This window comes from Eleutherodactylus coqui, chromosome 11 (assembly GCF_035609145.1).
Source record: "Eleutherodactylus coqui strain aEleCoq1 chromosome 11, aEleCoq1.hap1, whole genome shotgun sequence".
Classification (NCBI taxonomy): Eukaryota; Metazoa; Chordata; class Amphibia; order Anura; family Eleutherodactylidae; genus Eleutherodactylus; species Eleutherodactylus coqui.
This window is the reverse complement of record NC_089847.1, coordinates 68,915,753-68,929,311: the sequence shown is the minus strand read 5'-3', so window position 1 is coordinate 68,929,311 and position 13,559 is coordinate 68,915,753.

Here is a 13,559-nt window from a genome sequence, read left to right as displayed (position 1 = left end):
GGGGGGGATGATTTGCTCCAATGTCTAGCTATTATTGTTTTTGCTGTCATCAAGGAGTGGGCGAGAAGGTATCTTGTGTTAGGGGGGAACTCCTCCAACCCCACCAGGAGAAGGATCAGCTTGGCCTTTTTTGGAATATAGCATTTAATTATTTTAGATATCACTCCCAGAACTTCGCTCCAGAATTGAGTGAGTGTGGGACAGGACCAAAATATGTGGGAAAGGGAGCCTTTTCTGCCACACCCTCTCCAACACATGCCCGAACCTAATTTAAATCTGTTTTCTAGTAGCGAAGGGGAGAAATACCATCTTAGGTATATTTTTGTTTGAGACTCCAGAATACCCATCCCTTTAGAGGATTTCATTGAAGTTTTGTAGGCCCTTTCCCACGAGACGGTAGATATTGTTTCGCCTAGTTCTTTTTCCCAGTTTAACATGTGGGACTTCTTTTTTAGAAAGGAGTTATCTGTTAGGATGTCATAGAAAAATTTGGTGTCTGGTTTGCTTCCTTGTGTTCTACCTGAGGATAATTTTTGAGCAATTGTAGTTGGAAGGTATATATTATATATGGGAGTTGTTTGTAGAAAAGATCTGATTCTGCAATAAGAAAGGAATTCTTTTTGTGGCAGGTGATATAAAGAGCCAAGCTCCTCGAATGTTTTGATGTTGTTTGCGGATCTAAGATCTTCAATTGTTTGTAGGCCCCCAGTTGTCCACTTCTTCAAGTTAAGGTTGGGCAAGAAAAGGTGCAGAATATCTAGTGGCAATGAGGGCCTACTGAGGGTGTCCCATGTGGCAAGTTTCTGTGTGAGTTCATGCCATGCCTCAAGAGAAGCTTGCATGGGAGGAGACATCCCCGAGGTTATTAGTTCCAAATTTAAAGAACCCGAAACCCCTGATAGAGAGGTAGCTAGCAAAAGGGATTTACCTGGGATATTTCTTGAGAGGGCCCTCTCTATGCCAGGCCAACCTTTGGGGCAATCATCGGACAGCCATCCTTTGATTTGATTTAGCACAATTGCACGGTGATACATTTTTAGATTGGGAATGTCGGCTCCCCCACACCTACGCTGTAAAGCGAGAATCGATAGAGCAAGGCGTGGTTTTTTACCCCCCCATATGAATTTATTTAATTGGTTCTGTAAGTTGGTTAAGGATGTATTTGAGAGTGGGATCGGGAGGACTCTTAAGTAGTATAAAATTTTTGGCAGGATTTTCATTTTGTATGACATAATCCTGCCATACCAGGTCAAGTTTAGCTTTGTCAGATGTTCAAGTTCTTTCTGTATAGAGTTGAGTAATGTCGGGAAATTTGTAGTTTCCAACTCTCCAAGAGGAGAAGTCAGCTCCACCCCCAAGTAGGGAATGGAATTTTCCCTCCAACCAAAGGGGAATTCAGATTGAATAGCTACTTTAAGGGCTTGCGATATATGAATACCAAGGATAAGAGATTTATCTGCATTTATGCTATATAGGGAAGCTTTACTGAAATTGTTTAGAATGTTTTGCGCTGCTCTCAGGGACTCCAGAGGACGAGACATAGTTAGAATGACATCATCGGCGAACAGACCGATTTTGTGTTGTCTTGAGTTTATTGGGATACCGCTAATTTCAGGGGACAGACGAATTGTTTCCGCCAGTGGTTCAATTGCTAGGACATATAAGATGGGTGATAATGGGCAACCCTGTCTAGTTCCATTTGATATGAGCAATGGTTCTGACAGAGTCCCATCTACCATTACTCTAGCAGAAGGGGACGAGTATAATGCACGTATCGCTCTTATTATATCCTCTCCCATGCCGTATTTCTTTAGGGACCCAAAGGCAAAACCCCAGTGTACCCTATCAAAAGCCTTTTCGGCATCTAAGGTTAATAGGATTGACGGCATGCGAGAGGATTCTATTGCATGTATGAGGTTTAGGGTTCTCCTGGTGCCATCTGAGGCCTGTCTACCCTTGACAAAGCCTAGTTGGTCGGAGTGGATCAGGGACGGGAGCAAATTTAGTAATCTGTTAGCTAATGTTTTTGCGTAAATTTTGACGTCCGTATTAAGGAGTGATATGGAACGAAAGATGGCAGGGTCGTTTGGTTCTTTACCCGGCTTAGGAAGGACTATAATCGTGGCTTGGAGCATTTCCTTAGGGAAACTGCCCCTTTGCATTGCTGTATTGAATGTGTTTTGAATATATGGAGATAATGTGTTCCAGTAAAGTTGATAGTACTCTGAGGAGTAGCCATCTGGGCCTGGTGCTTTGTGCTTTTTTAATGAGGAGACTGTTGAGAGCAGTTCGGTGGAGTTAAATTGTTGATCTAAGATAGTTGCCTGGTGCGCATCTACGGACGGTAGATTGACTCCATTCAAAAAATTGTCGATTGTGACACTGTTAGGTTGAGTGATCCGCGGGTTATCTTTCAAGTTATATAAATTATTATAATATGTGCGAAAGGCTTCTGTAATGTGTTTGGGGCTAGTTAATTTATATTCCTTTTTTTTGGAGTTCCATATATATGGAATATTGGCTTTTATGGTTTTCCTTTTTGTTAGGTTGGCCATCCATTTGGAAGGTTTGTTTATGGATGAGTATATGTTAGCTCTGTTGGCGTTGACCTCTCTATCAAAATCTCCCAAAAGTATTTTACGTAGGTCTAGTCTCAGATTGCGTAGGTCTTTTAGCCCCATGGGGGAGGGGTGTTGTTGAATTTCCTTTTCTTTTGTGGCTATCTGGGATAGCAGTACAGCTGTTTTGTTCGTTTTGTCTCTTTTGAATTTGGCACCGAGTTTTATTAGTATGCCACGCATATATGCTTTGTGTGCATTCCACAAAACCATAGGGTCCACGTCTGGGGTGTTGTTAAATGTGAAGAACTCCTCAAGGGCCTTTTGAATTTCTGTTTTTTGTTTAGGTAGATTTAATAGATAAGTATTGTTCCTCCATAACCCGTTTGTTTGGCTGTTTCCCCCAAGTTCCAGGGATGTCACAACCGGGGCATGGTCGGACCACGAGGCAATGCCTATTTCCGACTTTGATATTTTTGTGAGGAGATTTTTGTCTACTAGGCATAGGTCAATACGAGAGAAAGTGCCGTGTCTGGGAGAGAAATGGGTGTATTCTTTTGCTGAGGCATTTATACAACGGAAAGTGTCATAGAGGGCCGCATTATGTAGCCAGTTACCCAGGGTGAGCCCCTTTTTTAGTCTCTGATTAGTAGTGTCAATTGTGTTGTCTGGGACTAGGTTGAAGTCGCCGCAGACAATCCCCGAGCCTTTAGCTATGCGGTTGATTTTCTTCATTAGCTTATTAAGGAAGCTGATTTGCTTTGTGTTCGGGACATATACATTGACTAGCGTGAGTGCAACTTTGTTCAGGGAGCCCACCAGGATAATGTACCGACCCTTGGTGTCGCAAAATTTATCGTCTAGTTTGAATGTTACGTTATCTTTAAAGGTGATCATGACCCCTGCGTGTTTTTTATGTGTGCAAGCAAATACAGAGTGTTGGAATTTTTTATGTGTCATGCGACCTGTGTTTGATTCTAACATGTGTGTCTCCTGTATACATACGATGTCCGCTTCCTGAGAGAGAGATTCCTTCCAGACTGCGTGCCTCTTGTATGGAGAGTTTAGGCCGTTGGCGTTTATGGAGAGGATTTTCAGTGTCATGGTGAGGACGGCGGAAGAAGGAGCTGGAGACCTGGGAGAGCGTGGAAGACCAAGATACCTAGAACAGAATAAAAACAAAAAAAGTAAATAAAGCAGTTAACAGAGAGGTTTTCCCCAGGTGAGAATAAATCTCTAAGGAAAAGTAGCTTTGGGGGAAAACAAGCATTGTGCATCATTGAGGAAACAAAACGAGACAACACTTGTTGAATCATCTGGGGGAGTAAAGTCCGGCATATGCGGTAGAGCACTCCAATGATATGAGATATAAATCAGCAGGGAGGGAAAACAAAGCCAGTACTCATTTTAAGCTGGTCGCTCCTTTGGGTCCAGGAGGGCGGTTTCTTTTGGTGTTAGGCGGAGCTTGTGGCTGAAAGCGGTCAGAAATTGGAACTCCCCAGGAGTTCAACGCACACGTGGCTTCCATAGGATTGAGAAAAATATGCGTTGCATTGTCTTTAGTGGCTATTATTTTTGTGGGGAATCCCCATCTGTATATGATGCCGGCATCTCTCATAGCGGCTGTTGCAGCGGCGAAGCCTCTTCTTGCCTCCAAAGTGGCCTGGGAGAGGTCTATGAAGAGACGAATTTTGTCGTAGGGGCTAGGGAGAGTCGGCGATTTCCTAGCCACATTCATCAGGGCTTCTTTGGTGCGGAAAAAATGGATACGTACAATAACGTCCCGGGGACTGTCTTCTTTTAGAAATTTCGGACGCGGCAGGCGGTGAGCTCTGTCGATTTTCAGATCTTGGTCAGGGATGTCAGGGAGAAGCTTTTTCATGAAGCGCGTGACGTAGTTATGAATTTCAGCGTTGGAAACTTTTTCGGAAACGCCTCTGATTCTGACGTTGTTACGTCTGTTCCTATCTTCAAGATCTATTAACTTGTTTTGAAGTTTAGAGACTTTATCTTCGAGTTCACGGTGCGCATCTATAAGAGAATTGTGAGAGTTGACGATTTCTTCCATTTTGTTCTCTGTTTGTTCGACTCTGTTTTTGACTTCAAGTACAGACGCATTCATGTCCGAAGTCATGTTTTTGATGTCAGAGTGAATAGTGTCTCTTAGAATCATGACTAGCTCCTTAATGTAGAGCTCTGTTGCAGGTTTGTCTGAAGCAGAGAGGCTGTGGATGTTTTTCTCTACATTTGTGTTGCAGGGAGACTCAGTGTGTGCTGTTAAATCTTTAGAAGGAGACATTTTTTGCCTTTGCTTCTCTGGGCTGCCTGATGGGGAAGATGCAGTGCTGCTGGACAGTAGCGTGGTCGGCGCCATCTTGGGGGGTGCGGGCTCCGTTCCCCACTCTTCCTCCTGCACTAACCTCTCATCTCTGGATTGTTCCCTCTGGCTTGGAACCGACACCTCCGCTGCAGGATGCTTCTTGGTAGCCCCCGGAGCATTTTCTTTCCCCTGTGACAGTACAGAGCCTCCGCTACGATCCTCTTCATGAGCGCCGGGGGGGGGGGGTTGCCGCTCCCGCCGCTGTCTCCTCTGCAGCCCCGCGCACGGAGAAGAAGGACTCCAGCCTGGTCGGGATCGCTTTTGCGGTCCTCCTTCTAGACATCTCCGATCCCCGGTGTGTTCTTGGGTAGATCGGGTGAGTTTCCCTCCTTCTGCTAAACGCTTTATAATGTTATAAGTGCCCTTGCCAAGCGGAGCCTAAGGAGAAGCTTCCGTCTCGGTGCCTGCGTTAGCCACGCCCCTTTAACATTGATTTTTTACATTTTGAGGAACACTTTCTTTTCCTGCACCAAGCCAAGATTGCAAAGTCTCATGGATGTCCAAATGATAGATCCCCCCACAAATGACCCCATTTTATAAACTACACCCCTTAATGTATACACTGAGGGGGTCAGGGGGATTTTTACCCCACAGTTTTTTTCAAGAATTAATGCAATTTGGAGGGGAAGAAATTAAATTTCATATTTTTGCAAATATGTCATTTTAATTTTAATGATGGGATTTTTTTCTATAGTGCACATGAAGATGAGGATTGACACCTCAAAATGGAGACGCCCTGTATGTCCTTTGTTCAGAGATCTACCCATTGTGGCCCTAATCTTGTGTCCGTATGCACAATGGGGCAATCAAATACCTGTGGATGTCATTTTCCCCTGAGGCGCGGATTGCGTCTGCGGGAAAACACCAGCTGCATGCTCCATTTTAGTGCGAGGCTCCGTCAGGCTTCTATTGAAGCCTATGGAAGCCGTACGGAACTGCGGCACACCCGCAGCTGAATTCCGAGCACATCCGCCAGGCCGAAGAAAGAAAATCCGGCCACGACGGAGGAGAGATGCGCAGCGTCATGACCGCGGGAAAGGAGGGAGCCGCTGCGGGATTCTGCATGACGAATCTGCGGCGGGCATGATTTTCCCCGTGGACATGAGGCCTAAGGCCCCAGGTCCACGGGGAAAATCAGGCCCGCTACGGATTCTCCATGGAGAATCCGTAGCGGGTCCCGCCTGCCCCGCAGACATGATGCTAAAAAATAAGAATAAACTCACCTGCAGCGGTCCGTGCGTGTCTTCCTTCCATCACGAACGGAACTTCTTTCTTCAGCCCAGCGGATGTGCTTGGCATGTCGGCTGCGTGCCGTTCGCATGCGCCGGTCACATCCGCCGGGCCGAAGAAAGAAGTTTCCGGCCGCGAAGGAAGGAAGACCTGCATTGCCCAGAGCAGGTGAGTTTAATTCAGGCGCGGGTCTCCTGCGGATCCGGACGGCTTCCATAGGCCTCAATAGAAGCCTGCGGGAGCTGTCCCCGCGGGAGACCCGCGCTTGAATGGAGCATGTCTGGATTTTTTCCTGCACACGGGACCCGCGCCTGCAGGGATAAATGACATCCGCAGATATTTTACTACCTGCGGGTGTCTAATGCATCCCTATGGGGCGCGGATCCGCGTGCAGGAAAAACGATGCGGATTTAAAATCCGAATTTGCCCGTGGACATGAGGCCTAAGGCGGATTTTAACTCTTCTCCTGCCCGTGGATCCGCATCCCATAGGGATGCATTGATCACCCGCGGATGGTCAATAAAAGTGATTTTTTTTTTTTTAAATGGAGCATGAAAAAATCTGGACCATACTCCATTTTCGTACGGGAGACCAAAATCGGAATTTACTCACCTGCTCCGGATCTTCCCTTCGCCGCGGCTGGCTGTATAACATATCCAGTCGTGTGAGACCGGCCTTCGGTAGATCGCTACCTTTTTATCACGTGACCAGGGACAGCTCAACAAGACCACCGATTACTGCTCCAGGCTCTCGGTGACCTTTGGTAGCCGGGAGCACAGAGATTTAAAATTTCCCGGGCTCCCCAGCTGCTGCGCATGTGTCTGGCATTTTAAGGCAGGTTCATGCGCAGAAGCCGGAGAAGGTCCACTGAGGAGGATCACATCGAGGTTCAAATACGGAGGCCTCCGGTAAGAAGTTTCATCTCCTCTCACCGATCAAAGAGCGGAGATTAAACTTCAACTTTTTCTTAACTTTTACATGATCGCCGTTATCCAACCGAGGATAAGGATCCCGTCGGGGGACATCGCCGGAGGCCTTAGGGAAATATTTTCACCTTCCCTTACGGATTGGATTCGTGACAGGAGGTGAAGCTGTAACTCTTTTACTTTTACATGATCGCCGTTATCCATTGGCTAATGGCAATCACGTGACTGGGGACCACGTACTGCGGCCCACCATGAAATCTCCAGGCTCTCGGTTATGTTTGGTAGCCAGGAGCAGGGATATCTTAAATTACTCAGGCAATCTTCGGCTCTTGCATCGGCCAACGTTGACGACGGGCGCGTGCGCAGAAGCCAAGGTGAGGTCCAAGGGTAAATCCGGGGGCCTTAGGTATGTAATTGCATCTCCCCTCACGAATATGAGCGAAGATTACATTTTACCATTTTTTAACTTTCTGTTTACTTTTAAGGGTGACTGGTGGTCGCGCCAACAGCAGGGAGTTGTCATGTCCACAGCCCCCAGGGCTTTCATCCCCAGAGCAAGTGTCTTTTTACGGCCCTGGAGATTAAAGCTCACTTAGGCAGGAAGTCACTAAGGAGTTAAGGAGCAAACAGACTTCGTCACTAGGGCCGCTCTCACACAGACAGTTTTTACAGCGTTTAGCTCGGCGTTTGAAAAGCCGCGGTAAACACTGTAAAACACCTCCATTGATTTCAGTGGAGCTTCTCAGTGATGTGGATTTATTTTGTGGTCCACGGCGTAATCAATAGGAATGTTTGTACCCTTCCAGATTTATGTTCAGAGATTGTGCGCACAATGTAAGAGATCACACGGAGACAAGACTGTCAGTGTAGAAAGTCTTCCTGACTGTTTATTAGTAGGTGTATAGCATCTTATATAGCATGATGAGTTAATTGTCCTTTATGGGCAGCAGGAAGCCATACGTGGTTGGGAATCAAAGCATGGGATTGGGTGGTCCAAATATGGTCTTTTTCCATACGGTCCTGTGTGAGTTGCTGTCGTCATGGACGTCCGACATCACGTGGTTTCAGGTACAAAATCAGCGCCATCTCTCCGAGTTTAATGGAGAGGGCAGGGGCGAGAATGACGCCTGAGGGTTATGTGCGGGTAAAATGTGTCCTGAGGTTATGATGAGCGTGTGTTTCTATCATGCTGCATATTCTTTTTTTTTAATTAAATGTATTTTTTATTGAGCTTTTCCACCTTTTACATATCTTTATAGCATTTTTGTATACAACTGTTTCCCCCCCCACCCCCTCTGAGGTCTCTCTCTCAACATTTAGTCCTTTAAATGACAGGTCCCTGCGTATTCACAGTCCTTCAACATGAACAATAGTAACGGTTCCTGGAACAAACGTTTATTCTTTAGTCTTCTTGTTGCTTTTCGTCTTTTGTTTTCTTTTTCTGTCATCTTTTTTGGTTCTGCGGTAGTTGTTTTTGCTGCTTACAAGGGGCAGCCCACATACCTTGACTGGGAACACTCAATCACTTACCCGCTCACTTATCTACTAAATAACCAATACTTACAACTTCTTGTTTCTGCCAATTGTGGGGTAGGCCACAGCTTTTATTTATTAACGAATATCAACGATAACTTTATTGAAAACTGTCCATGCTGTCCGTATGCTAAACTTTAAAGTCCGTAAACAGTCCACTGAGGACGTTTGTAAGCCCCGTTCCTTCGGCTTGCAAACCCTCCTCTACTTCCTCACAGCATGGACCAAAATCCGGGCCAAAACCAGCTGTGACAACTTCCGACGATGGTCCTTCATAATCGTCCCACCTCTCCCGTATCCCTCCGGGCGGGTGGGCGGGTGTCTCTTCTCCGATCTTCTCCCTTCTCCTCTTGTCTCACGACTGAAGCTCCTTCCGCTCCCCCCCCCCTTTCTCTTCCTGTCTAAACTCCACCCCCCTTTTGCTCGCTCTGCTTAACCCCTGCTATACCTGTTCCCAGTCATGTGCCGCCTCCTTAATTAGCTCGCGGCATTCAAGACTGGGAACACTCAATCACTTACCCGCTCACTTATCTACTAAATAACCAATACTTACAACTTCTTGTTTCTGCCAATTGTGGGGTAGGCCACAGCTTTTATTTATTAACGAATATCAACGATAACTTTATTGAAAACTGTCCATGCTGTCCGTATGCTAAACTTTAAAGTCCGTAAACAGTCCACTGAGGACGTTTGTAAGCCCCGTTCCTTCGGCTTGCAAACCCTCCTCTACTTCCTCACAGCATGGACCAAAATCCGAGCCACACTGGATGTGCCGCGTTACTACGGCTCATTCCGTCCCCACCCCACCAACCCGAGCTAAAGCTTTCTCGACCCCATCCTGCAAGCCGGATAGGAACGTATCCAACCCTACATCATTGAGGTGAACACCGTCCCTCCTCAATGCCCCCTTTTCCTTCTCTTCCAGCTCCCAATGGCGCACCGCCACCCCTCCGATAGAGTGAACGAACTGCGACATCCGCATGTTGATCAGCCTCCTGGCTCTATCCACCGCTTCCAGGCTCCTTGCTCCATTCCAGAGCCTCCTCGCGACAATGTCAGACCACACGATGATGCATCCATTAAAACATTCCCGAAAACGCAGTAAGTCCTGTTTCATGATGACCAACAGGTCTCGTGTCTTTGCTTTTCCGAGATCATTCCCCCCGGCGTGAACAACCAACACCACTTTCCGGGGGGTACTTCTGGCTATGTCCACCACCAACTTCCACATGTCGGGCCATCTTAGCCCCCGGACTCCGTGCCAGGTTACGGATGTTCCGGGTAGGCCTAGCTCCGATCCCAACGGGCGTACTGCTGCCCTCCTTTGTGCCCAGTAAATATAGGAATGCCCGACTATGTGCACCTTCCACGGTTCTGCTGCTGCAAATAAAAACAAGAAAAAACAAAAACAAGGGCAACCAACTTGAAAAAACACTGCCTCACACTAAAGAAAAACGAGGGACCTTTAGGCCCTAACTTAAATCTCCCACTGCCAGATCGGGTCGCACATAAGACTTATATGCCTGGGACTTCCATCTCCCAAGCCGTTTTAACCCGTCTTCGTTCATTCCACCCGCATCTGCCGACGTGGCCGCACCGATTCTGAAGGAGTGGGTTCCGAATTCCTTCGGATCGAGGCCCACAGACCTCAAAGACGATTTTAACCCCGCCGTTACCTGAAACCTGGTGAGGGGGAGGCCGGATGCGTGGACCAAAAACTGCTCCCCCGCCGGCCTTGCTGCCATGTAACTGGCTACCGTATCTACTGGGCACCAAACTGCGCCTAGCCGCGAGATCGGCACCCACTCACCTCTACCGAAAACGTCGGTTTTTGATTTCTTAATCCTGACCCGTAGCCCGTCGTCTACCGGTACCACATCGTCAAACATAAGACCTCCCGGCATAAACTTGCTCTTCGGAACTAACTCGCCGATCCTGAGCGCCGCAAAAAATGCCAGCAAGAACGCCGTCCTAAACAGTAAAACCTCGTACCCGTTGCAACACGTGACCTCCAAAGTGTCCAATAACTTGCACAACAACTGGTAAGTAATCGGGCGGCGGGCATCAGAACCGGCCTTTTCTTTCTTCCACCCGCGCACTATCTGGCGAAAAACGAACTCTTTTGTAACATCTCTGAACCCGTGCAACTTTAGCAAAAAAGCGACGCCCGCAAGATGCTTTTTCGCCGCATCCACCGACGCCCGTCCCGCCCGTAGGGACGCTAACATATCCAGGGTAGCTGACCGGGCCCTCTCGCCCCCAGCTACCCTGCCATCCGTACAACACAACCATTTTTTCCACACCGCATTATAATTTTCCAGGTTCCCACTGCCACGGATGACTCGACAAGCTTCAGCAGCTCTGTTCTGCCAGATCCCACAAGAAAAGCGGGCAGCGTACTCCCAACGCATCCGCCTGAGGGTGCCGCTCTCTGAACCGCTCCATCTGCGAACGAGAGAGCGCGTCAGCTGCCACATTTTTATATCCCGGCACATGCTTTGACCGTAAATATATATTACGCTGTAAACATCTCAGAACCACATGTCTCACGAGTGCCAACACCGGTGGGGAAGATGACGACTGCCGATTAATAATGTGCACCACCGCAGCATTATCGGACCAAAAACACACTTTGTGATCTTGTGACTCCTCACCCCATAGTTCCACAGCCACCACCAACGGGAAAAACTCCAATAAAGTAATGTTTTGATTCCACCGCTTTGTTATCCAGGATACTGGCCATGGTTCCCTGCACCAGTGGTTCCGGAAAATAACCCCAAATCCTGTAGACCCTGCAGCGTCCGCGGACAGGCTAAGACCTGTACCCGACCACTCTTCCTTAGGGCACACCACCTGCCCATTGAACGCTTCCAAGAAGATTTTCCATGTGTGTAAATCCCCTCGAATCCCTGGCGTGACTCTAATAAAATGATGCGGCTCCTTTACACCCACCGTCGCTAGCGACAGCCTCCGTGAAAAAACGCGACCCATGGGTATCACTTTGCACGCAAAGTTCAATAAACCCAAGAGGACCTGTATTTGGCGCAGCGTAACTTTTTTACACCTTACGACATCGCTAACCGTCTGCCGGAGGCGGGCAATTTTCTCGATCGGTAATCTAAAAACCATTTCCTCGGTGTCGATTTCGATCCCTAGGAAAGTTAACCTTGTCACCGGGCCCATAGTCTTTTCCTCAGACAATGGGACCCCCGCCTCCTGCATCAATGACCGGAATGTGCGTAACAAAAAACCGCAGGTGCCCGATGACTCCGTACCGATAAACAGAAAATCGTCAAGGTAGTGCGTCACCGATGTGATGCCCGTTTCAAACCTGAGCATCCATTCCAGGAATGAACTGAAAAGCTCGAAGTAATAGCACAAAATCGAGCAGCCCATCGGCAGACACATATCATAAAAGAACTGATTATCTACCTTGCAACCCAACAAGTGGAAACACTCAGGGTGAATTGGCAGTAGCCGAAAAGCCGACTCAATGTCGGCTTTCGCTAACTGTGCCCGCTTACCTGCTGCTCTGACCAAAGCGACCGCCTGGTCAAATGACGCATAAACCACCGATGCTTGTTCCTTTGTAATGCCATCATTTACCGACTCCCCTTTTGGGAAGGATAGATGATGGATCAATCGGAACTTGCCCGCCTCCTTCTTAGGGACTAGCCCCAACGGTGAGACCCGCAAGTTCGCGAACGGTGGTTCGTCGAAGGGGCCCGCCATGCGGCCCGCCGCCACCTCTTTGTTAACCTTTTCTCTTACCAATACTATATTATCCAGGGCCGACTTTAAATTTGCGCACAAGGTGGAAGCAGGTTGAAATGAAAAGGGGATTAAAAAACCGTCGGTAAAACCTTGCCTAAGGATTCTTGCTTCCTCCCTCCTGTGGTATCTGTCGAGCCACTGGAAGAGGTACTTGCTTTTCACCGGGGTTCGGTGCTCCACTGGCACCGCCCCCGGCGACTGGCTGTCTCTGTTTTCTGAAGCAGCGCACCGCGGAGTGTTGTCCTCCGCAGACCGAACATTCGTGCCTAAACTTGCACGTCGCGAAAAACCGACAGTGGCCCTCATTATAGAGCCAGCATGACCCGTTTGGCCGCGGAGAGGCCGCAGGGGGCTGTTGCCCGCCCCCCGCGGCACCCCCTTGAAAGGTAGGTTTCTGCGGGCGTTGAGCTAAAATGAGTTGCAACCATACATCGGTCGCTTTTGTCGCCCAACTCACGGCCGTACCCGAAACGCGCCGACAAAAGTCCTCGTCATAGCGCCACCACGCGGTGCCTCCGTGCAACTTATATGCACTGAAAATGGTGTTAAGATAGACCAACATCTCGGGACCTTTTTTAGGGTACTGTTGGCATGTAACGTACGCCAAAACCGTAAACGCTTGAACCCAATTACAGAAAGTCTTAGCGACCTTCGGTTTTTTATCCACACGATCCGACACCCTCTCTTTATCAACCGTCACATGGTCCGGAGACAACAGAGACCAAATATCCACATAAACACCTTTCCGGATCTTATCGAGTAGATCATCCGACACACCGACCCCCAAGGGGGCAACCCCGCAGAACAGCGAGTCTGCGTATCTCAACCCTTCCATCGGGTCCACTTCACCTCCGGCTGTTAAGCCACCCTCCTGCCCCACGGGTGGGCCCGCGCCCCCCGGGGATCCACAGGACACCGATAAAACATCTTTTTTATCCATTTTACTCAAAACCGATTTTAATACTAACACCAAATCATTTTTCTCCGCCACCTTGGCGGGATCCATTACATTTTTCCAAGCATTTAAACAGTCTGACTCACCGGCACGACCGTCCTCCGGCATCGCCAAGGGCGAGGTCCCTGCCGTCCTTCTCCCAGGGCTCCTGCCTCTGCTGCTCGATGGCTGCCGCGAACTCACATGCGGAGCGTCGTTTGTTG